The sequence below is a fragment of the Heterodontus francisci genome, chromosome 18 (assembly GCF_036365525.1).
Source record: "Heterodontus francisci isolate sHetFra1 chromosome 18, sHetFra1.hap1, whole genome shotgun sequence".
In the NCBI taxonomy this organism is placed as follows: domain Eukaryota; kingdom Metazoa; phylum Chordata; class Chondrichthyes; order Heterodontiformes; family Heterodontidae; genus Heterodontus; species Heterodontus francisci.
Window position 1 is genome coordinate 54,366,142 of NC_090388.1, and position 23,459 is coordinate 54,389,600.

Sequence of the window (23,459 nt, forward strand, 5' to 3'; positions counted from 1 at the left end):
GCAGGGTAAGTATGTGGCAGCAAAGCGGAAAGTGCTGGGGTCACTCAGCAGGTCAGGCAGCATTTGTGGAGAGAGAAGCAGAGTTAACATTCAGGTCTGTGAACTTGGACAAGTTAACTCTGCTTCTCTCTCCACGGATGCTGCCTGACCAGCTGGATTTCTGCAGCACTTTCTACTTTTCTGCCAGATTGACAGCAGCCCCACTCTTCAGCAGTCAGGTAAGCATTTCTTTGACAGCTGTCAAGAAGCAGCTGCTGGGGCACTTAAAATAGGGCCCCAGCACCTGCTGCACAGTTGTCAGAACCTCCCTTACTGCGACAAATGACCCGCCTCTCCTCACACAATATGTTGTGGGGGCGGGGGGGGGGGGGGGTGGTGGTGCTCGGCGCCGGTGAATGCGGCGCGCCACCAAGTTCAAAGGGCGCTGTCGTCAAATAATTTTCAGCCCAATGTATGTGTTGGTGAGAGAAAGAAAAAATGGCTGTTCTCATTACACTCCTTAAGCAGTTTATTAAACTAAGGGAGAGAGAAAAAGAGAGACAGACAGACTCAAGTTAGATACAATGAGGAGAATGAGAGAAAGTAGGTGCTTTCTTTCAATATTATTTCAGTTTTTGAAAAAAACAATTGAGTTTTGAAGCCAATTGATACTCACCTGTGTTTTTTTTGGAAAGAAAAGTTTGATATGAATCATGTCAACCTGTGAGACAGATGTCAATTTCTAAAGCCTTTTGAATGGAGGGAGGGAGAAATAGAGACAAGAGAGAAAGACACAAAGAGTAAGGCAGGCAAGCAGTACTTTCCCTCATTCTAATTTGAATTTTCTTTTCTTTCAAAGTTTAATTTTGAAAGCAAACAAAGCTTCTGTGACAGTATAAGATGAAAAAGGAGAATAGGAAGTAAGCTACTCCATGTGAGACCTTCTAGACTTTTGGTACCCTTAGGGGAGGTGAGTGGGGGGAAGTGGATGGAAAATTAAGATGAGGTGAGTGACTGAAGCCAGGGGTAAGGGACTGTACAGGGATTGAGTAGTTAGTTCGAGAGGGAAGAGATAGGGTTAACAATAGGACTAGAGGCGATGGTAGGAAAGGGAATGAATAGTGAAATGGTGAAGGGGTAGGGGATGTAGTGGGGCAAAGAGCTTGAGGAAGCATGAATAAATGATTGGGAATTGGGAAATCCATTGCAAATACAGCTTGCAGCCATTGGTGGTTCCTTCTTTCACTCTACTACACCATACCACCTATCACATTCAACCTGAAAGGACAGAAAAAAAAGACAGTGAGGGGAACAGAAAAGGACACAGAGAGAAACAGAGAAGAGTTGCAGGGAGAGAGCAAGCAAAGAAAAGAAAGAGGCAGGGAATCAGCAAAACAAAGACATCAAAAATAGCTAAGAAAATGACCATGTTCTTTGACTTGCCATGTGAAATGCCACAGAGGATTGAAAAGTTATAAATTTAAACCCTTTTTGTTGGTTTTAGCAGTAAAATGTGACTGCAATGAGGTCATTACAATTGCTTTAATATGTCTGGGTTAGGGATGGTAGAACAATCAGCCTGGATTCCCATCACTGATTATTATTATGCTGGATATGTGCATGTGTTGACATCGGGTAAGAAAAGGAAAATGCTTGACTGAAATGTGCCCTATGAATCAATAATCTGCTGAAAATCACAATCTAAGTTCAATATAAAGACTGGACATCTTTACAGGATACTGGAAATCTCCCAATGGCTGTGGCAACATATTTACCATGCATTAACACCTTCAAAGAGGGAAAAGCGTTCTCTGCATTTTGCTGTGTCTGACACTGTATAATTAGAAGTTGGCATAAATGAATTTTCGAGGACAGTTTTAAATGTTGTCTCTTGAGTTATTCCAAATATTTGGTCTGCTAGCCTCTGAGATTTCTGTCATTGAGAGATTGGGGGGTGGCTGACCTGCACCTACTGTCCCTGTGGCTGATCCCAGGAATCACTCGATACTGCCAGGCCATGATTCTCTCCAATTTTCCTTCTTCCCTGGAGGTAGATGCTGCAACCTCAGCTAGTTGTGCCATAATCAGCACAGCTCAGATCAGAAGCTAAATAGAGTTGATATGTATTCCTTGCTCAGCCTCTCTCTGTGACTTGTAGAGTTAATGCTTTAGACCTCAGCGCTGCTGCATCACTCTTAGCAGGAACTAATTTGTGCAATAATAATCATTTTCTCTTTTGTCTCATAATTCATGCTGGGGCACAGTTACCAATAGCCCTATCTCCATTAATTTTTCCAATGACCATACCTGAACTGTAGGAATAAATTTCAGTGCTCCAAGTGTCACAGGGAAGTGCTGGGGGTGGGTAGGTGGGTAGTCGCAAGTGTACAGTCTCACTGTGCTGACTGAACATATCTGACTCTTGAATTGCTACTGATACAGCTGGCAGGCTGTATCCATGTGTGACCAATAGATGGGCCTACTATTCAGCTCTGGATGGTGATGCAAAACTGACAGTGATTTTATTTTTTCCGGATTAAATCACAGTACAGTATGCAGTAGTATTATGACTGGTACTGAACTTTAAAGATAAGTGATGGCTTAGGGTCAGCACCCAGGACAAAAAAAAAAATACTGGTCATTGCTAATTTAATAGATATGTTCATTAATAGAGCCAGATATTGATATCATCATAACACCTCTTCATCAGTAATCAAACTTGAAATGTTGAATCTCTGAGATTTCTCCCTCCATCCTTTCTGTAGTAAATTTCCACTGATATGAGTGTCACAATAAAATATGAGTTCTGTTGTGTAATCATTGCTGGTTTAAGTACTTTGACTGCAAAATTTGAATGCATAGTGCCTGTTTTTTCAGCCTACAAGTGCCGTTTTGTTTCACAATGACATCCATGGCACATGCGCAGACGTCTGGAGCTAGCTGCATTGGACGCCATTTTGGTGAGGGTGTTAGTGTGCATGTAGAGAGCGTCCACCAGAAGTACATAGAGTAGGCAGATTGTGATGTCAATATTGTTTTGATGCTTTTGACACTTCATTTTTGGAGCTAGCTGCTTCAGCGAATGCCCTCTCTTGAACTCGCACAGCTGAACATGCATTCGACAGCAGGAAGGCTGCCCCCACCCCGCCACCAATATTATTTAAAGGGATCATCAACTATTCACAATTTAGTTGCTGATTAATTTCAACTGACTCTTACTGCAATTGTAGAAGTCTTTGGTGGTATCCAGGGTGACCAAGACAGGGAAAGATGTGTCACGTGCTGAAGGACTTTGTCCTGATTTCAAGGATTCTGCACATCACTTGTTCCCAGACATGGGTGCAATAGTTTGCATTCCTCTTGCCCTACAGCATGACAGGGAGAATAAACAGACGCAGCATGGACCAGAACAAGCTGCTGGAAGAGGGAGGAGGAGGGGGAGAAGGACTTTCATCAGGAGACCATATCCACCCAGAATGTTCAGGGAACAATTCTCCAATCTGAATCTTAGCTAGGAACAGTGTTAGACATCTCCACTTTAGTAAGGAAGTCCTTACTGAAATCTGCCACCTGTTGCAGCCACAATTGCAGCCTCAGAGGAGGGTAAGAATGGTTTGCCAGTGTCTGCAAAGGTAGCCATAAACTTTTGTGCAGCTGTCTTCTTCCAGGCAGGAGCAGGTGATATTTGCAACAACTCAAGTTCACCATCCACTGTTGCATAAGGGAGGTCACTGAGATTCTGAATTCCAGAACAGTTGAATATATTTCATTCTCTCTTGCCAGAAAGAAACACAGCTTCGGGAGAATTGCAGGCTTTCCCAGTGTGCAGGGTACCATTGAATGCACACAAATTGCTTTTTGGGCACCACATGTAAATTCTGAGGTGTACCACAAACAGAAGGTTTTCCACTCCTTCAACATGCAGCTGGTGTGTGACCATACACAGCGTGTTATGCAAGTCAGTGCACGGTATCCTGGCAGCAGTCATGATGCCTTCGTTCTCCGAAAGTCCACTGTACCATGTGCATTTGAGCTATCGTGAATTTGTAAAGAATGTCAAGAAGAAAAGGTTAAGGGCATTCTACCTGAATGCACGCAGCATTCGCAACAAGGTAGATGATGTAAAGGCCCAAATAGAGGTAAATGGGTAAGATCTAATTGCCATAACAGAAACGTGGCTACAGGGTGACCAAGACTAGAAACTGAATATTCAAGGATATTTGACATTTAGAAAGGACAGGCAAAAAGGAAATGGAGGTGGTGTTGTGCTGATAAGAAGGGATGGGATCAGTACATTAGTTATGGAGGATCTCAGATCAGAAGAACGAAATCTGGAATCTCTTTGGGTGGAGCTAAGAAACAGCATGGGACAGCAAACATTGGTAGGAGTTGTTTATAGACCACCAAACAGTAGTGGTAGTGTGGGGCATGGCATTAATCAGGAGATGAGAGGAGCATGTAGCATGGGTAATACAGTAATCATGGGTGACCTCAATCTGCATATAGACCTGGTAACCCTAATGGGCACTAATGCTGTGGAGGACGAGTTTCTGGAGTGTGCTAGGAATGGTTTTCTAGAGCAGTATGTTGAGAAACTGACTAGAGAACAGGCTATTTTAGATCTAATATTACGTAATGAGAAAGGGCTAATTAATAATCTTGTTGTAAAAGAGCCTTTAGGGATTAGTGACCTTGAGTTTTTACGATTGGAAGCCTGTGACCAGTGGTGTACTGCAGGGATCGGTGCTGAGAGCCTTGATGTTTGTCGTGTACATTAATGATTTAGATAAGACTATAGGAAGTATGATCAGTAAGTTCACAGATGACACGAAAATTGGTGTTGTCATAAATAGTGAGGAGGAAAGCCTTAGATTACAGGATGATATAGATGGGCTGGTGAGATGGGCAGAGCAGTGGCAAATGGAATTTAATCCTGAGAGGTGTGAGGTGATGCATTTTGGGAGGACGAACAAGGCAAGGGAATATACAATGGGTGATAGGACCCTAAGATGTATATAGGGTCAGAGGGACTTGTCCATAGATCACTGAAGCAGCAGCACAGGTAGATAAGGTGGTTAGGAAGGCATATGAGATAGTTGGCTTTATTAGCTGAGGCATAGAATATAAGAGCAGGGAGGTTATGATGGAGCAATTCTGGTCGCCACACTATAGGAAGGATGTGATTGCACTGGAGAAGGTGCAGAGGAGATTCACCAGGATGTTGCCCAGGCTGGAGCATTTCAGCTATGAAGAGAGACTGGATAGGCTAGGGATATTTTCCTGAGAGCAGAGAAGGCTGAGGGGGGACCTGATTGAGGTATACAAAACTATGAGGGGCATAGATAGGGTCAATAGGAAGAAATTTTTTCCCTTAGCGGAGGGACCAATAACCAAGGGGCATAGATTTAGGGTAAGGGGCAGGAAGTTTAGAGGGGATTTGAGGAACAAATTTTTCACCTAGAGGGTGGTTGGAATCTGGAACACACTGCCTGAAGGGGTGGTAGAGGCAGGAACCCTCACAACATTTAAGAAGTATTTAGATGAGCACTTGAAATGCCACCACATACAAGGCTACAGGCCAAGTGCTGGAAAATGGGATTAGAATAGATAGGCTTGATGGCTGGCATGGACACAGTGGGCTGAAGGGCTTGTTTCTGCGCTGTATAACTCTATGACTCTATGACCATAATATGATAGAATTTTACATTATGTTTGAAAGTGAGGTAGTTCAATATGAAGCCAGGGTGTTAAATTTGAACAAAGGAAATTATGAAGGTGTGAGGGGCAAATTGGCTGAGGTGGATTGGGAAAATACATTAAAAGGTGTGATGTACATAGGCATTGGATAGTCTTTAAAGAAATATTACATAGTTTACAGCAACTATACATTCCTTCACGGCACCAAAAACCCCAAAAGTAAAGGCAGTTAAACTTGGATAACAAAGGAAGTTAAAGATTGTATAAGATTAAAAGAAAAGGCCTATGAAGTTGCCAAAAATAGTAGTAAACCTGAGGATTGGGAGGATTTTAGAAAACAGCAAAGGAGGATGAAGAAACTGAGAAATAAATGGAGAATAGAAGGGCGGCACAGTGGCGCAGTGGTTAGCACCGCAGCCTCACAGCTCCAGCAACCCGGGTTCAATTCTGGGTACTGCCTGTGTGGAGTTTGCAAGTTCTCCCTGTGTCTGCGTGGGTTTTCTCCGGGTGCTCCGGTTTCCTTCCACAAGCCAAAAGACTTGTTGGTAGGTAAATTGGCCATTATAAAAATTGCCCCTAGTATAGGTAGGTGGTAGGGAAATATAGGGACAGGTGGGGATGTGGTACGAATATGGGATTAGTGTAGGATTAGTATAAATGGGTGGTTGATGGTCGGCACAGACTCGGTGGGCCGAAGGGCCTGTTTCAGTGCTGTATCTCTAAAAAAAAAAGATGAATGTAAGCAAGCAAAAGATATAAAAATGGACTGTAAAAGCTTCTCTAGGTATATAAAAAAGAAACGTTTGGCTAAGATAAATGTGGGTCCATTACAGGCAGAGTCAGGAGAATTTATAATGGGGAATATAGAAATGGCAGAGAAGCTAAATGATTACTTTGTGTCTGTATTCACCAAGGAAGATACAAGAAATCTCCCAGAATTAGAGATCCAAGGGATTGGGGGAATGAGGAATTGAAGGAAATTAGTGTTAGTAAGAAAGTTGTATTGGAGAAATTAATGGGGCTGAAGGTTGATAAGTCCCCAGGACCTGATATTCTACATCCCAGAGTGTTGAGATAGCTCTGTAGATAGTGGATACATTGGTGATCATCTTCCAAAATTCTACAGATTCTGGAATGGTTCCTGCTGATTGGAAGGTAGCAAATGTCACCCCACTATTTAAGAAGGGAGGGAGTGAGAAAACAGGGAATTACAGACCTGTTAGTCTTACATCAGTCATTGGGAAAATACTAGAATCTATTCAAAAGGATGTGATAAATGGACACTTGGATAATAATGATCTGATTGAGCATAGTCAACATGGATTTATGAATAGGAAATCATGTTTGACGAACCTATTGGAGTTTTTTGAAGATGTTACTAACAGAATTGATAAAGGGGATTTGGTGGATGTGGTATACTTGGATTCTCAAAAGGCCTTTGATAAAGTCCCCCACAGGAGGTTGGTTAGCAAAATTAAAGCACATGGGATAGGAGGTAATATACTGGCATGGATTAAGGATTGGTTAACAGGCAGAAAACAGAGAGTAGAAATAAATGGATCATTCTCGCATTGGCGGGCTGTGACTAGTTGGGTACCGCAGGGATCAGTGCTTGGGGCCCCAACTGTTCACAATACATGTCAATGATTTGGATATGGGGACCAAATGTAGTATTTCCAAGATCACGGATGACATGAAACTAGGTGGGAATGTGTGTTGTGAGGAAGATGCAAAGTGGCTTCAAAGGGATTTGGAAAGACTTAGTGATTGGGCAAGAATGTGGCAGATGGAATATAATGTGGAAAAATGTGAGGTTAACCACTTTGGCAGGAGGAATAGATGTGCAGGGTATTTCTTAAATGGTAAGAGATTAGAAAGTGTAGATGTACAAAAGGACCTGGGTGGCCTTGTCAATAAGTCACTGAAAGCTAATAAGCAGGTGCAGCAAGCAATTAAGAAGGCTAATGGTATGTTAGCCTTTAACGCAAGGGGATTTGCGTACAGGAGTAGTGAAGTCTTGCTTTAATTGTATAGAACCTTGGTTAGACAGTACCTGGAGTACTGTGTGCAGTTTTGGTTCCCTTACCTTAGGAAGGATATTATTGCCATAGAGGGAGTGCAACGAAGGTTCACCGGACTTGTTCCCGGGATGGCGGGACTGTCCTATGTAGAGAGATTGGGGAAACTGGGCTTGTATTCTCTAGAGTTTCGAAGAATGAGAGGTGATCTCATTGAAACCTACAAAAATCTAAAGGGATAGACAAGGTAGAGGCAGCTAAGATGTTTCCCCTGGTTGGGGAGACTACAACCAGGGGACACAATTTCAAAATAAGGGGGAAGCCACTTCGGACAGACATGAGAAATTTCTTTACTCAGAGGTTTGTGAATCTTTGGAATTCTCTACCCCAGAGGGCTGTGGAAGCTCAGTCATTGAGTATGTTTAAAGCTGAGATTGACAGATTTCTAAATATAAATGACATAAGGGGATATGAGGATAGTGTGGGAAAAAGGCATTGAAGTGGATTATCAGACATGATTGTATTGAATGGCGCAGCAGGCTTGATGAGCTGAATGGCCTACTCCTTCTCCTATGTTCCTAAATCAGAGGATAGTTACTGGGCAACAAGGGCTATCCGCTGTCTACATGGTTCATGGCTTTGATGTGCAACCCATGCACACATGGGCAGCATGCATGTAATGAAAGCTACACACTTAAGCAGCGCTTGCACAATCTGGACTGCTCTGCAGGAGCCCTGCAGTACGCAGCAGAGCATATGCAAAGATTTGTCATGGCCTGCTGCACTGCACAACCTTGCCGCCATAGCCCTTGCCACCGACTGTATAGGGATCAGGAGAGGAGGTAGAAGAAGAGGGAGAGGAGAGGGAGGAAGAGGATGACCATGTCAGATTGCAACAAAAATCAACTAATCTCCCTTGTGCCTGTTTTAGTTCTCCTATACAGTGCTACCCCAGTGGCTGCAGCATGGTTGGTGGAACGCTACTTACATTCAATGGCAGGCATTGTAAATGGCCTTGCAGGACAGCCTCAAGCTGCTCTGGGCCTAGAAGCCCGGCTTCAGACATTATCATCTCAACATGTACTGCAGCAGTCTGGGCCAGCTGGCATTGGCTGAGTGGCAGTGGTTGGAGGACAAATGCTATCATGCTGAGGGAGGACAGCAGGTTCATTGTCCATGGAGCCACTGTCAATCCCCCAGGGCCACGCTGCAGCAATCCTAGCAATGTTTTGGAGAACAGCTGGTCTGCTGTAAGACCCTGCAAGCCCCTTTGAACAGTGGTATCCACAGCTATGATGGCAGCAGTCTGAGCATTTATGGCAGCAAGCTGAACCTGCATGAGAGCAGTCTGAGCTTTCACTGAAGTTCCTAGACGTTGGATGGTTGCTCCTTTTGCTGAAATGGAAGCTCGATATCACCCATCTGATGCTATATCATGGTTGCGTCCACAGGTGTTCTAATGGAGTTGGCAACCACTTCCACACTGGAGAGGATGGGCTCTAAGCTCTGCGCAAAGCCCTGTGCCAAGTTGGTGCCAAACTTCACCATGTTCCTTGATATTAATCTCAGGCTTTCTTGCCAACCTCCAATGCATCAGGCATTTCAGTGTATATACCCTTCCATCTTTGACTGTATGCCACCCTATTGAAGTCCTCATCTGAGTCCTCTGCAGCAGAGCTTGTGTGCGACCTTGTCCTCCAGAGAGCTGGCATCTGTGCCACTCTTGTCCCCTGCCCTGGTTGCAGCTCACTCCTACTTGGTGTCTCACCACGTGCAGATCCTATCTCGAAGCTATCCTCTAAAATATGCACTGTATTAGCAAGTCCTCAGATACTGAAGCAGTCCTTGTCCATATGCAGCAAGACCTGGACAATATTCAGGCTTCGGCTGATAAGTGGCAAGTAACATTTGCGCCTCACAAGTGCCAGGCAATGACCATCTCCAATAAGAGAGAATCTGACCATCTCCCCTTGACAGTTAACGACATTACCTCAAGGAATCCCCCACTATCAACATCCTGGGTGTTACCATTGGCCAGAAACTGAACTGGAGTAGCCACATAAATACTGTGGCTGCAAGAGCAGGTCAAAGACTGGGAATTCTGTGGTGAGTAACCCACTTCTTGACTCCACAAAGTCTGTCCACCATCTACAAGGCACAAGTTAGGAGTGTGATGGAACACTCTCCACTTGCCTGGACAAGTGCGGCTCCAACAACACTTAGGAAGCTCAACACCATCCAGGACAAAGCAGGCCTCTTGACTGGCACCCCATCTACCACCTTAGAAATTCACTCCCTCCAGCACAGGTGCACAGTGGCAGCAGCGTGTACCATCTACAAGATGCACTGCAGTAACTCACCAAGCCTCCTTCGACAGCACCTTCCATACCTGCGACGTCTTCCAACTAGAGGGACAAGGACAGCAGATGCATGGGAACACCCCTACCTGCAAGATCCCCTCCAAGTCACACACTATCCTGACTTGGAAATATATTGCTGTTCCTTCACTGTCGCTGGATCAAAATCCTGGAAGTCCCGCCCTAACAACATTGTGGGTGTACCCGCACCAGATGGACTGCAGCGGTTCAAGAAGACAGCTCACCACCACCTTTTCAAAAGCAATTAGGGATGGGTAACAAATGCTGCCCTTGCCAGCAACAACTACATCCCTGAAAGAATAAAAAAGGTATTTGTGCTGGTGGCTGCGAGTGTTAGAGTGAGTGACAGTGTTTCACAGGGACACGATCAGTGAATCCAAAAGATAGGTTCTTTATTTGAAAATACTAACTTCACAACAACACTGGGAAGGTTCTTTACTTGGTTGCTACTGCTCTCGCTGCTTGCAGTGAGTGCTTTGAGGTCACAAGGGTCTGTGCATCATATCCTGTCTGGGTGGTGGACAACCATTTAAGATACGCCCCTTAAAGCAACACTGAAGCATTTATGGCAGAGTTGTCCAACCTTTTCGTGTGGGGGGGGCCACATTACAATTTTTTTCTTACATAGGGGATAAGTGAGACAATATCGGAAAAATAAAGGCATTAAAAATTTATCTTACTATTAATCAAAACAATAAATGTGCATTTTTGTGAAGAAACTTTAAATGAGGAGATTGATTTAATGACTTACTTTCTCATCACTATGTTGGACACTGATTTAGTGTGATACCTGGCATTTCTTCGCTTGCACAAGTGGTCAGTGTTTGCCTGCACACTTGTTGTAGAGATGTGGAGTATTCCAAATAGATGTCCATCGGTCCGCAGTGATCTTGATCACTCTCTCTCCCTGTCTCTCTCTCTCTGTTTCTCTATCTCCCTGTGTCTCCCCCTCTCTGTGTTCCCCCCTCACTGTGTCTCCCTTGCTCTGTGTGATCCAGGGCGCAAATGTCTGCAGTAAGTGTTTGCGGCTCAAAGAGCTTCGGCTCAGAGTCATTGAACTGGAGTCCGAGCTGTAGACACTGCGACACATCAGGGAGGGGGAAAGTTACCTGGACATTTTGTACCAGGAGGCAGTCACACAGCTTAGGATAGGGTTTTCTGATTTGGTCAGTGGTCAGGGACAGGAGAGTGTGGCTGCAGCCGAGGCAGGTAAGGGGACCCAGAGGGCAGGAGTGCAGGAGCCTCCGCCTTTGCGATTGTCCAACAGATTTGAGGTTCTTTCAGCTTGTTTGGATGAGAGTGGGGGCTGCAGGGTGGATGAGCAACCTGACCATGACATCATGGTACAGAAAGCCATTCAAGCAGAGGGAGAAAAAAGAAATGTAGTGGTAGTAGGGGACAGTATAGTTAGGGGGATTGACACTGTTCTCTGCAGCAAAGAGCGAGAGTCCAGACGGCTGTGTTGCCTGCCCGGTGCCAGGGTTCAGGACATCTGCTCAGGGCTGGAGAGGAACTTACAATGGGAGGGGAAGGATCCAGTCATCGTGGTCCAATGACATAGGCAGGACAAGGAAAGAGGTTCTGCATAGTCAGTGTGTGGAACTGGGTGCCAGTACTGGGGTGGTGGCTGTACTGTTGGGATGGTCTACACCTGAACCATGCTGGGGCTGGTGTTCTAGTGAGCCGCATAACTAGGGAAGTAGAGAGGGTTTTAAACTGAATAGTGGGGGCAAGGGATCAAATTTGGGAAGATATGGTAAATTAAGGAGTTAAGGCAAGGCAAGAGAGAAAGATATTAATATGGGAAATGGTAAACAGACTGTGACAGGAAGTGACAGAGCATACAAATCTATCAAATAAATCAACAGATAAGGCTAGAAGTTGCAAAAATAATAAAAGGACACACCTAAAGACTCTGTATCTGAATGCATGTAGCATTTGAAACAAAATGGATGAACTGAGAGTGCAAATAGAAATAAATAAGTATGATCTGATAGCCATTACAGAGACATGGCTGCAGGACGACATAGATTGGGACCTGAATATTGAAGGGTACATGGCATTAGGAAAGACAGGAAGCTAGGAAAAAATGGAGGGATAGCTCTGGTAATTAATGAAGGTATTAGCGCAATAGAGAGGGATGACCTAAGTTCAGGAGACCAGGATGTCGAAGCAGTTTGGGCAGAGATGAGAAATCATAAAGGCAATAAGTCACTTGTGGGAGTGGTGTACGGCCACCCAACATTAACCACACTGTAGGACGGGGTATAAAGGAAGAAATAATGGCAGCTTGTTAGAAAGGTACAGTGATAATTATGGGGGATTTTAACCTTGGAAAAATCAGATGGACAGGGGTAGCCTAGATGAGAAGTACATAAAATGTTTTTGGGATAATTTTTTAGAACAATACATTCTGGAACCAACCAGAATGATATATTAGAAATACTAGACCTGGTATTGTGCAATGAGATAGGATTAATTAATGACCTCATAGTTAATGCGCCCCGAGGTAGCAGCAATCATAATATGATTGAATTTTACATTCAGTTTGAGGGAGAGAAGAATGGGTCCAAGACTAGTATCTTAAACTTAAATAAGGGCAATTATGAGGGCTTGAAAGCAGAGCTAGCTAAAGTGAACTGGCAAATCAGGTTAAGGGATAGATCCATAGAGATGCAGTGGCAGACATTCAAGAGGACATTTCAGAATACACAGAATAGATACATTTCAACGAGAAAGAAAAATTCCAAGGGTGGGATCTGCCATCCGTGGGTAACTAAAACAGTTAAAGATAGTATTAAACTTAAAGAAAAAGCCTATAATTGCGCAAAGATGGGAGTCAGGTCAGAAGATTGGACAGAATATAAAAAACAGCAAAGAATGACTAAAAGATTGATAAGGAAGGTAAAATTAGAGTATGAGAGAAAGCCAGCTAGAAATATAAAGACAGATAGTAAGAGTTTCTATAGATATTTTAAAAAGAAAAGTTAACAACGTGAGCATTGATCTTATAAAAAGTGGGTCTGGGGAATTAATAATGGATAATAAGGAGATGGCAGATTAATTGAACAGATATTTTGCATTGGTCTTCACTATACAAGTAACATCCCAGTATTAGCTGGAAGTCAGGAAATGGAAGGGAGGGAGGAACTCAAGAAAATTACAATCACCATGGAAGTGGTACTGAACAAATTGTTGGAGCTGCGGACTGACAAGTCCCCAGGTCCTGATGGACTTCATCCTAGGGTGTTAAAAGAAGTGGCTAGTGAGATAGTTGATGCGTTAGTTTTAATTTTCCAAAATTCCCTAGATTCAGGGAAGGTTCCGTTAGATTGGAAAATGGCGAATGTAACTCCTTTATTCAAAAAGGGACGGAGACAGAAAACAGGAAACTACAGGGCAGTTAGCTTAACATGTGTCTAAGGGAAAATGTTAGAAGCTGTTATTAAAGATGTTGTAGCAGGGCATTTAGAAAAATTCATGGTAATCAGGCAGAGTCAACATGGTTTTGTGAAAGGGAAATCATGTTTAACCAATTTATTGGAGTTCTTTGAGGGAGTTACATGTGCTGTGGATAAAGGGGAACCTGTGGATGCATTGTACTTAGATTTTCAGAAGGCATTTGATAAGGTGCCACATCAAAGGTTATTGCAGAAAATAAAAGCACATGGTGTAGGGATAACATATTGCCATGGATAGAAAATTGGTTAGCTAACAGGAAACAGAGAGTAGGCATAAATGGGTAATTTTCTGGTTGACAAGATGTAACGAGTGGTGTGCCACAGGGATCTGTGTCGAGGCCTCAACTTTTTACAATTTATATAAATGACTTAGATGAAGGGACTGAAGGTATGGTTGCTAAATTTACTGATGACACAAAGATAGGTAGGGAAGTAAGTTGTGAAGAGGACATAAGGAGGCTACAAACGGATATAGATAGGTTTGGTGCATTAAGTGAGTGGGCAGAGACCTGACAAATGACGTATCATGTGGGAAAATGTCAAATTGTCCACTTTGGCAGGAAGAATAAAAAAGAAGCATATTATCTAAATGGTGAGAGATTGTAGAGCTCTGAGATGCAGAGGGATCTGGGTCTCCTTGTGCAGGAATCGCAAAAGGTTAGTATGCAGGTGCAGAATGTAATTAGGAAAGCTAATAGAATGTTATTGTTTATCGTGAGGGGAATTGAATACAAAAGTAGGGAGGTTATACAGGGCATTGGTGAGACCACATCTGGAGTACTGTGTACAGTACTGGTCTCCTTATTTAAGGAAGGATGTAAATGCATTGGAGGCAATACAGTGAAGGTTTACTAGACCTGGAATGGGCGGGCTGTTTTATGAGGAACGATTGGACAGGCTAGGCTTCTATCCCCTGGAATTTAGAAGAGTAAGAGGTGACTTGATTGAACCATATAAGATCCTGAGGGGTCTTGACAGGGTGGATGTGGAAAGGATATTTCCCTTTGTGGGAGAATCTAGAACTAGGGGTCACTGTTTAAAAATAAGGGGTCGCCCATTTACGACAGAGATGAGGAGAGATTTTCTTTCTCTCAGAGGGTCGTGAGTCTTTGGAATTCTCTTCCTGAAAAGGAGGTGGAAGCAGAGCCTTTGAATATTTTTAAGGCTGAGGTAGCTAGATTCTTGATAAGCAAGAGGGTGGAAGGTTATCGGGGGTAGGTGGAAATGTGGAGTAATCAGTTCAGCCATGAACTTATTGAATGGCGGAGCAGGCTCGAGGGGCCGAGTGGCCTACTCCTGTTCCTAATTCTTATGTTCGTATATTCGTATGTTCATATGTAACTAGGTCACACTCCAAGTGCACCCAGTGTAAAGGTACAGGCATACACTGCCCTCCAATACCATTCACCACCATTCTGGGGTTTACTGCACTCTCTGGGGAAAGGTCAGGCCTTTTCCCAGTAAAAGGGATCTAGTGGCCCCTGTGTCCTTGAGAATTACTGTGGGCTTGTTTGCCCCACTCAAGGGGTATGGGGTCACTCTCCCTTCAGACACAAAACCCTGATAACCTTCAGGAATACTATTAAATTTTCCTGCACTTGCAGCCATAAACTTCCTAGGTCTTACTCTTACTGCAGTTAAAGCCACAGCTTGTTCTGCTGTGCTTTCCATCAGGGTCCCATCTTCACTGAATGGGTGTGCCCTGATTAACCCAACAGGTTTTCCCTTTAGTTTCCAGCAGTCAGCTCTTAAATGCCCTGCTTTATTACAATGGAAGCACACAGGTCTCCGGGTCTCACACCTACTCACAGCACCTTCCTTTTTGGCTGGAGGAGGACCCCCCATGTCTCCTGCTTTTCCTACCCTCCCAGGACTGCTTGGGCTTCTATCACCTTCCCACCCCCTGTCCTTTTCGGATTTGTGGGGGTGATTAGGAAGGGGTGCGTTGGGGCGAAAAAGACAAAGATGGCTTTGTAATGGCAATGGGAAGAAAGGGTTAGTGATATTTTTTTCTTTAAAGCTCTCCCGATTGATGGAGTGGTCAGTAATGGAGCTGAAGTTTTTTTATGCTTTTCTCTTTGTGGCTTGCCTGAGACCTTCAGGAGAAGAAGGAAAATGGCTACGAAGGTCGTCTGGTCTTCTCAACTGTGTGGGGGTTTATCTGCATGGATGATTCTGCCTGGCTGTATCACGATAGATCAGTTGCCCCCCTGAATTCCCAATCCGGTGGCCCGTCAGCGAAAATGGTGCACCCACCCAGCGCATACCTCTCAGAGTGGACTTTTATTGGATTGCTTCTGGTGCAAACCGTAATTGCAGCTTAATTCAAACTCGTTCCCTTAGAGCTGTAGATCTCAATCCCGACGATGTGGACCTGCTGTGTGCTGGATGCCAACAATGGTGCTGAGTGACTTAAAATGACTGCCATGCTGCTGCAAGGATCGCAGATGAACCAGATGAGCTTGTAAACCTTCATTCCGGAGCTTCTGTAGCGAGCGGGTGGCTTCTGCTTTCCAGACTTTGTGCAAACTTGAAGTATCTTCAACGTTCACCCGATGCCACCATGTTAAGCAATTCACACAAACCCGATCAGTGAATCCAAAAGGTAAGTTCTTCTATTGAAGATACTAACATTCACAACAATATTGGGAAGATCCTTTACTTGTTTTTGTTTTATTCATTCATGGGATGTGGGCATCGCTGGCTAGGCCAGCATTTATTGCCCATCCCTAATTGCCCTTGAGAAGGTGGTGGTGAGTCGCCTTCTTGAATCGCTGCAGTCCATGTGGAGTAGGTGCACCCATAATGCTGTTAGGAAGGGGGTTCCAGGATTTTGACAGCGACAGTGGAGGAACGGCGATATAGTTCCAAGTCAGGATGGTGTGAGGCTTGGAGGGAAACTTGCAGGTGGTGGTGTTCCCAGGCATTTACTGCCCTTGTCTTTCTAGGTGGTAAAGGTCGCAGGTTGGGAAGGTGCTATCTAAGGAGCCTTGGTGCAATGCTACAGTGCATCGTGTAGATGGTACACACTGCTGCCACTGTGCTTCAGTGGTGGAGTGAATGTTTGTGGATGGTGTGCCAATCACCGTCCTGGATGGTGTTGAGCTTCTTGAGTGTTGTTGGAGCTGCACCCATCCAGGCAAGTGGAGAGTATTCCATCACACTCCTGACTTGTGCCTTGTAGATAATGAACAGGCTTTGGGGAGTCAGGAGGTGAGTTACTCACCTCAGGATTCCTAGCCTTTGACCTGCTCTTGTACCATGGTAGTTATATGGCTACTCCAGTTCAGTTTCTGGTCAATGGTAACCCCCAGGATGTTGATCGTGGGGGATTCAACGATGGTAATATCATTAAATGTCAAGGGGAGATGATTAGATTCTCTCTTGTTTGAGATAGTCATTGCCTGGCACTTACTTGCCACTTATCAGCCCAAGCCTGGATATTGTCCAGGTCTTGCTGCATTTCTACATGGACTGCTTCAGTATCTGAGGAGTCGGGAATGTTGTTGAACACTGTGCAATCATCAGCGAACATCTCCACTTCTGACCTTATGATTAAAGGAAGGTCATTGATGAAGCAGCTGAAGATGGTTGGGCCTAGGACACTACCCTGAGGAACTCCTGCAGTGATGTCCTGGAGTTGAGCTGATTGACCTCCAACAACCACAACCATTTTCCTTGGCGCTAGGTATGACTCCAACCAGTGGAGAGTTTTCCCCCTGATTCCCATTGACTCCAGTTTTGTTAGGGCTGCTTGATGCCACACTCGGTCAAATGCTGCCTTGATGTCAAGGGCAGTCACTCTCACCTTACCTCTTCAGTTCAGCTCTTTTGTCCATTTTAAACCAAGGCTGTAATGAGATCAGGAGCTGAGTGGCCCTGGTGGAACCCAAATTGAGCGTCACTGAGCAGGTTATTGCTAAGCAAGTGCCGCTGGATAGCACTGTCGACAACACCTTCGATAACTTTACTGATGATCAAGAGAAGACAGATGGGGCAGTAATTGACCGGGTTGGATTTCTCTTGCTTTTTGTGTACAGATTGCTACATTGCTCCTGGGTATTTTAAAGGAGAAAGGCACAAGGCTAGGGGTGAGGGGAAGAAGGAGGTAAAGCAAGAAGTGCATGCTTACAGATATGTAGCTTGTAAACCGGAAGTGATTGTGGGATGAGGTGAAATGTGGGTTGTGAGAAAGAGAATTAGATATTGAAATACATTCATCTTTGATGGTTTGAGCCCCATCACTGGCCACAGCCTCAGTCACAGCTGCTCCAATGATGGCAACCACTATCTCCTCCATGGGGGTGAGGACATGCCTGTCCCCTGCCGGTTAAGTTCTGCTCCTGCGGTTATGTGCCACCTTGTCCTGCAAGAGAGAGGGAAGTGTGTGAGTCAGTGTGGTGCAATGTGTTTAGGTGATGTGGCTGTGATGATTGAATAGCTGGCAGTGTGTGCAAGCTGTGAGATATGTGCGTGAGGCTTGTAGAGTGCTACATGCGTGAGTGTGAAGTGAAGCTATGAATGTTAGGTATGAGTCGTGATTGATATAGATTGTTTGTTGGTGAGTAATAAGAGTGTGGTACATTGAGCAGTGTATGAGGCTAGTGGTTCAGCTGGTAGGAAATGGCATTTGAAGGTGCATTTCCTGACCTTGACGACTCATGTAAGATTATTGAACTTTTCAGCAGCATCAGAGCTAGACTCCTAGATTTGACCGCCACAGCTATCTGCTCCCATTGCCATCTCCATTTGTCTGGAGGGCTTCCTGGCCCCCTGTGGTAGATGACATTTCTCTTCCTCTGCATCTTCTCGACCAAGTCCTCCAGTGTAGCATTGGAAAATCTTGGGAGCCTGCTCTCGGCCATGTTATGCCATTCTTCTGTCTTTACCAGGACAAAATCACTTTTACAATGACTTTCAATACCTGCTGCAGCCATAATGCACCTCTCCTTTAAGAGTGCTGAGCTGGCTTTAAGCAGTACAGGCTAGCCTGAACTTGTGCCAGCTTCTCATGATTTTGCCTGACCTCCTCAGGTGTGCATCCATTCAACAGTGAAATTAGCACTGGCTGCATGCTACAATTATTTAAATGAGCGTGCTGCACAAAGCTTGTGTGCTGCCTGCATCAGAAGCAATTGTGCACAAATAATCGCACATTGAGATGCCAGATCCTTTTTTCAGTTCTTATCAAATTTTGCGGCCTTTATTTCAAGTGTGTTTTTTTTGTTTGCTGTGTAAGCTGAGTGAGGAATATCAGACAATCTGCTGTTGGGGACAGAATAACTGAATGAGTGATATTTGATTTAACAAGTCTATTTGCTTCTGCTAATGTTAACAAACACAAATGTCTGAACAAGCATTTTGCTTGAGGAGATAAATTAACATTTCCAGAAACTAGGTCTTTTACTTGTTGGCTTGCCCAGCCTGGATTGCAAATCCTATTCAGTAGCAATGTTCTTTATGTGCTCTTCATATGTTTTCCCTAATTAAAATAATTTCCTTGTAATTACGTCATCCAAGAAAAAGCTTTCAAATGTTGCCTTTTTCAAAACTTTACTGCTTTGTTGGAACACCCCTACCATACAAAGTGGCATGTTCTTCTTGCTAATTTATGTTTTATGCTGATGCCAATATCAGTTCCATAGGTCTGGATTTTAATCTGCAGGTGCGCTGAGAATAGGCGCAGTGCGGTTCTGATAGCGTGTAGCAAACATGGAAATATATGCAGCATCTCTGTCAGTGGCTTTTTAACACAGCCATTTTATTAACATCTGCTTTCTGGGTGTCCTATCCAATTTGCATCAGGCCTTCAGCAAGGGATTGCACACTTTCAATGCCACCTTAAATAGGATGAATGATACCCTAGCCTTGACCTTTCAGCACCCCACTGATCTGCAGAGTTCTCCAACACAGTGGCAGCAGGGATGCACAGCTGGGCCAAGAGAGGGACAGTGGTGAAAGGGGACATGGAAGTGGGGACTCCATTCAAAGCACCTCAGCATCCCAAATATTGCTACCCACTCCTTCAGTTAGTGCCACTTGTCCTGATGGCCGAGTCTGCTCCTGCACAGATGCAGGTGGAGGAGTTTTTGGTAGGGCCCTCACAACCAAGAGGATGTCAGCCAAGAGGAACTCAATAGTCAGAGCAGAGATCTGAGCAACCTGCCTCTATCTCTACTAAACTCTACGGGCGGCGCAGTGGTTAGCAGTGCAGCCTCACAGCTCCAACAACCCGGGTTCAGTTCTGGGTACTACCTGTGTGGAGTTTGCAAGTTCTCCCTGTGACCGCGTGGGTTTCCTCTGGGTGCTCTGGTTTCCTCCCACAGCCAAAGACTTGCAGGTTGATAGGTAAATTGGCCATTGTAAATTGCCCCTAGTGTAGGTAAATGGTAGGGGATGTAGTAGGGAATATGGGATTAATGTAGGATTAGTATAATGGGTGGTTGTTGGTCAGCACAGACTAGGTGGGCTGAAGGGCCTGTTTCAGTGCTGTATCTCTAAATAAATGAAATGTCATGGAGTTGCACCATGTAGAAGCCATTGCAAAAGCAGGAGTAAAGATTTGTAGTTACACATGGTCTGCACATGCATTTCTAACACATTTTGTAATGTTAAGTCTCATTTCTTCATTTGTTGCACATAAATATTATTTTGAACCACTTTCCTGCATTGTCCATTCTTTGTTGCTGTCTCCAAAGTGGCCTTTTCAGTTATATGATGATGAAAGGGAAGACCTAAATTGACAGTGACTGGGGGAAAATGTGAAAGCGATGCATGGTTGTTTGCAGGATTGTTTTGAGGTAGTGTTATACAAGGTGGGGGAGGGGGGTTGCGGCAAAAGGTGGCTTTTGCATGGGGTTGTGAGATGGTGCACTGGTGAAACGTCAGAAAACCTTGCAATAATGAGGGCATCTCAGACATCCTGGACAGCAATGTGCATTCAAAGTGGGGCATTGCCCTCATTACCTTCTGCCTCCCCATCTTCCTCCTCCTCATCTTCTTCCTTCTCTGAATCCTCTGCAGAGGTTCTCTGCCCTGCACCTTGGTCCTCCTGCGGGTCCAAACCTTGCCGCTGGGGAAAATTGCACAGAGTGCAGCACATCACAACCATTCTGAAATCCCTGGCTGGTAGGTACTGAAGGGGGCCTCCGGATCTGTCCAGGCACCTGAAGCATATCTTCAGCATGCTGATGGATTATTCAATGACACTTCTGGTGGCCATATGACATTCATTGTAGCGCTTCTGAGCCCCCTTTGAAACCCGTGGAATGAGGGTCATCAGCTACATTCTAAGTGGGTAATCCTTATGTCTGAGCAGTCAGTGGTAGCTCTGCTTCCAGATCTGAAGAGACAAGGGTGAGTGGACTGTCGCAGGATGAAAGCATCATCCCAGCTGCCCAGGAATCCTGTACGCACCTGCATAAAGATCTTTTTGTGTTTGCACACCAGCTGCACATTGAGGGAGTGGCAGCCCTTGTAGTTGACAAATATTCCTGTGTGACCTATGGGCACCTTAATTGCCACATGTATGCAGTCAGTGATGCCCTGCACCTGTGGGAAACCAGCCAGAGCCAAAACCCCAAAGGCCCACTAATTTCAATTGGCATCATTGCAGACAAAGTTGACCTAATTGTCAGCCCTGGCAAACAAATCATCATTCACTTGTCTGATACATTTGTGTGCCACTGACTGAGAGATCATACAAATGTCTCCAGCTGACCATGGATGGATCCAGAGGCAAAGAAGTTGAGGGCCGTGATGACTTTGACAACCACTGGTAAAGCATGGCCACCAGGTTCATCTGGCAGGCAGTCTTGTTCGAACAGGCTGAAAATGTCTGACGCAAGACCCTGAGCCTCCTTAGGCACTGGTGTTCAGACATGTCAAGGAAGCTCATCCTCTGCCTGTAGACTTTGTGTTTGTCTTTATTCATTCATGGGATTTGAGCATCACTGGCAAGGCCAGGATTTGTTGCCCATCCCTAATTGCCTTTGAGAAGGTGGTGGTGAGCTGCCTTCTTGAACCACTGCAGTCCATCTGGTGTAGGTACACCCACAGTGCTGTTAGGAAGGGAGTTCCAGGATTTCGACCCAGCGACAATGAAGGAACAGCGATATAGTTCCAAGCCAGGATGGTGTGTGGCTTGGAGGGGAACTTGAAGGTGGTGGTGTTCCCATGCATCTGCTGCCCTTGTCTTTCTAGGTGGTAGAGGGCGTGGGTTTGGAAGGTGCTGTCAAGTGAGGCTTGGTGCATTGCTGCAGTGCATCTTGTATATGGTACACGCTACTGCCACTGTGCTTCAGTGGTTTAAGGTGGTGGATGGGGTGCCGATCAAGCGGGCTGCTTTGTCCTGGATGGTGTCAAACTTCTTTAGTGTTGTTGGAGCTGCAACCATCCAGGCAAGTGTGCTCGGTATAGTTTCTTGTGAGCTGCACTTCTCTGCTACTGCCCTTACTCCTGTTGAACTATCAGCAGGCTGCTGCTCCTGCTGCTGCTGTTTCTGGTGCTGTTGGTGGTCACCTTGGTCCTCATCTGATGTCCAATCTAAGGCAGCGTAAGCCGGACCCAAGCTGATTTGACAGATCAGAGCTCCAAAGTGCAGAAATTCTTCAAATGTATTTTATTCATTCACAGGATGAGATTGTCACCAGCAAAGCCAACATTTATTGCTCATCTCTAATTGCCCTTGAGAAGGTTGTGAACTTCCTCCTTGAAGTACTGCAGTTTATGTGGTGAAGTTACACCCATAGTACTGTGAGGTAGTGAGTTCCAGAGAGCTTTGACCCAGCAATGATGAAAGAAGCAGCCATATATTTCCAAGTCACAATGTGTGTGACTTGAAGGGGAACCTGTAGGTGGTGGTGTTCCCAAGGGTCTGTTGTCCTTGTCCTTCTAGGCTGTAGATCTTGTGGCTTTGAGCAGTAATGGCGAGTTGCTGCAGTGCATCTTGTAAATAGTACACACTGTAGCCATGGTGTGCCGGAGGTACACCATGAGAGTCAGTTTTTAAATAGTTAAATCCATGTTCCCCATTTAAGTATATGGTACCAGACATTTGATTCATGATGCATAACTTCAGACACAATATCGCTCACCATTTATTACCCTTTCTTCCACATTACTCCGGACAATTTCCTTTTTCCCCACACAGGTTGCTGATGCCAATAAGTAAACCCAACCCAATCTGCCAGTGAGAAATAGCAAATGCTATCTAATATAAAGGGTTCAAAATGACGAAGGGATAGAAGGCATAATTCAATCTGACTTCTTTTGACTTAAAGCACTCCCATTCTTCTCAACTGGCATATCTGTCTTATCATGTTGGCACATGTAAACATAGGATAAAAGATTAGTGGTGTAGAGTTTCCATTGTTCCCTGCTAGATACCAACAGGAGCAAATGAAAAAAAAAATCAAATAGGGATTGAACTTGGGTGGGAAACTTGAGCACATGATCTATGTTCAGGTAGTTCAGTTCAGCATTGAGGCAATACTGCACTGTCAGAGGGGCCATTTTTTGGATGGAGCATTAATCTGAGATGCTGTTTGCAATCTCGGTTGGATGTAGAAAATCCCATGGCACTATCTGAAGAAGATCAGGGAAGTTCTCCCAGCATCCATGTAACAAGTATCCCTCAATCAAGATCACAAAAACTAATTAACTGATCATTTATCTCATTGCTGTTTGTGAGGCCTTACCATGTGCCAATTGATTTTCCCTATAATACAAGTGACTACGCTTGAAACGTACTTTTTCAAGTGCTTTGGGATGCCCTGATGACAAGAAAAATGTTTTTATAAAGTTTTTTTTCTCTTTCAGCATGGCACTTCAATGTTTCAATACCTTCAGGAATTCTTGCATTTTCCAGAAAAAATTTCAAATTAAAACAGAGGAAGATATGTTAGAACTACAAGCAAAAATATTTG

The 23,459-nt window shown here is 44.6% G+C and overlaps 1 protein-coding gene across 1 annotated transcript in view; it reads left to right on the top strand.

Annotated features, from left to right (window-relative positions):
* cacna2d4a (calcium channel, voltage-dependent, alpha 2/delta subunit 4a) overlaps positions 1-23,459 on the top strand; it is a 695,670-nt gene that overhangs the window by 335,252 nt on the left and 336,959 nt on the right. The window lies entirely within an intron of this gene.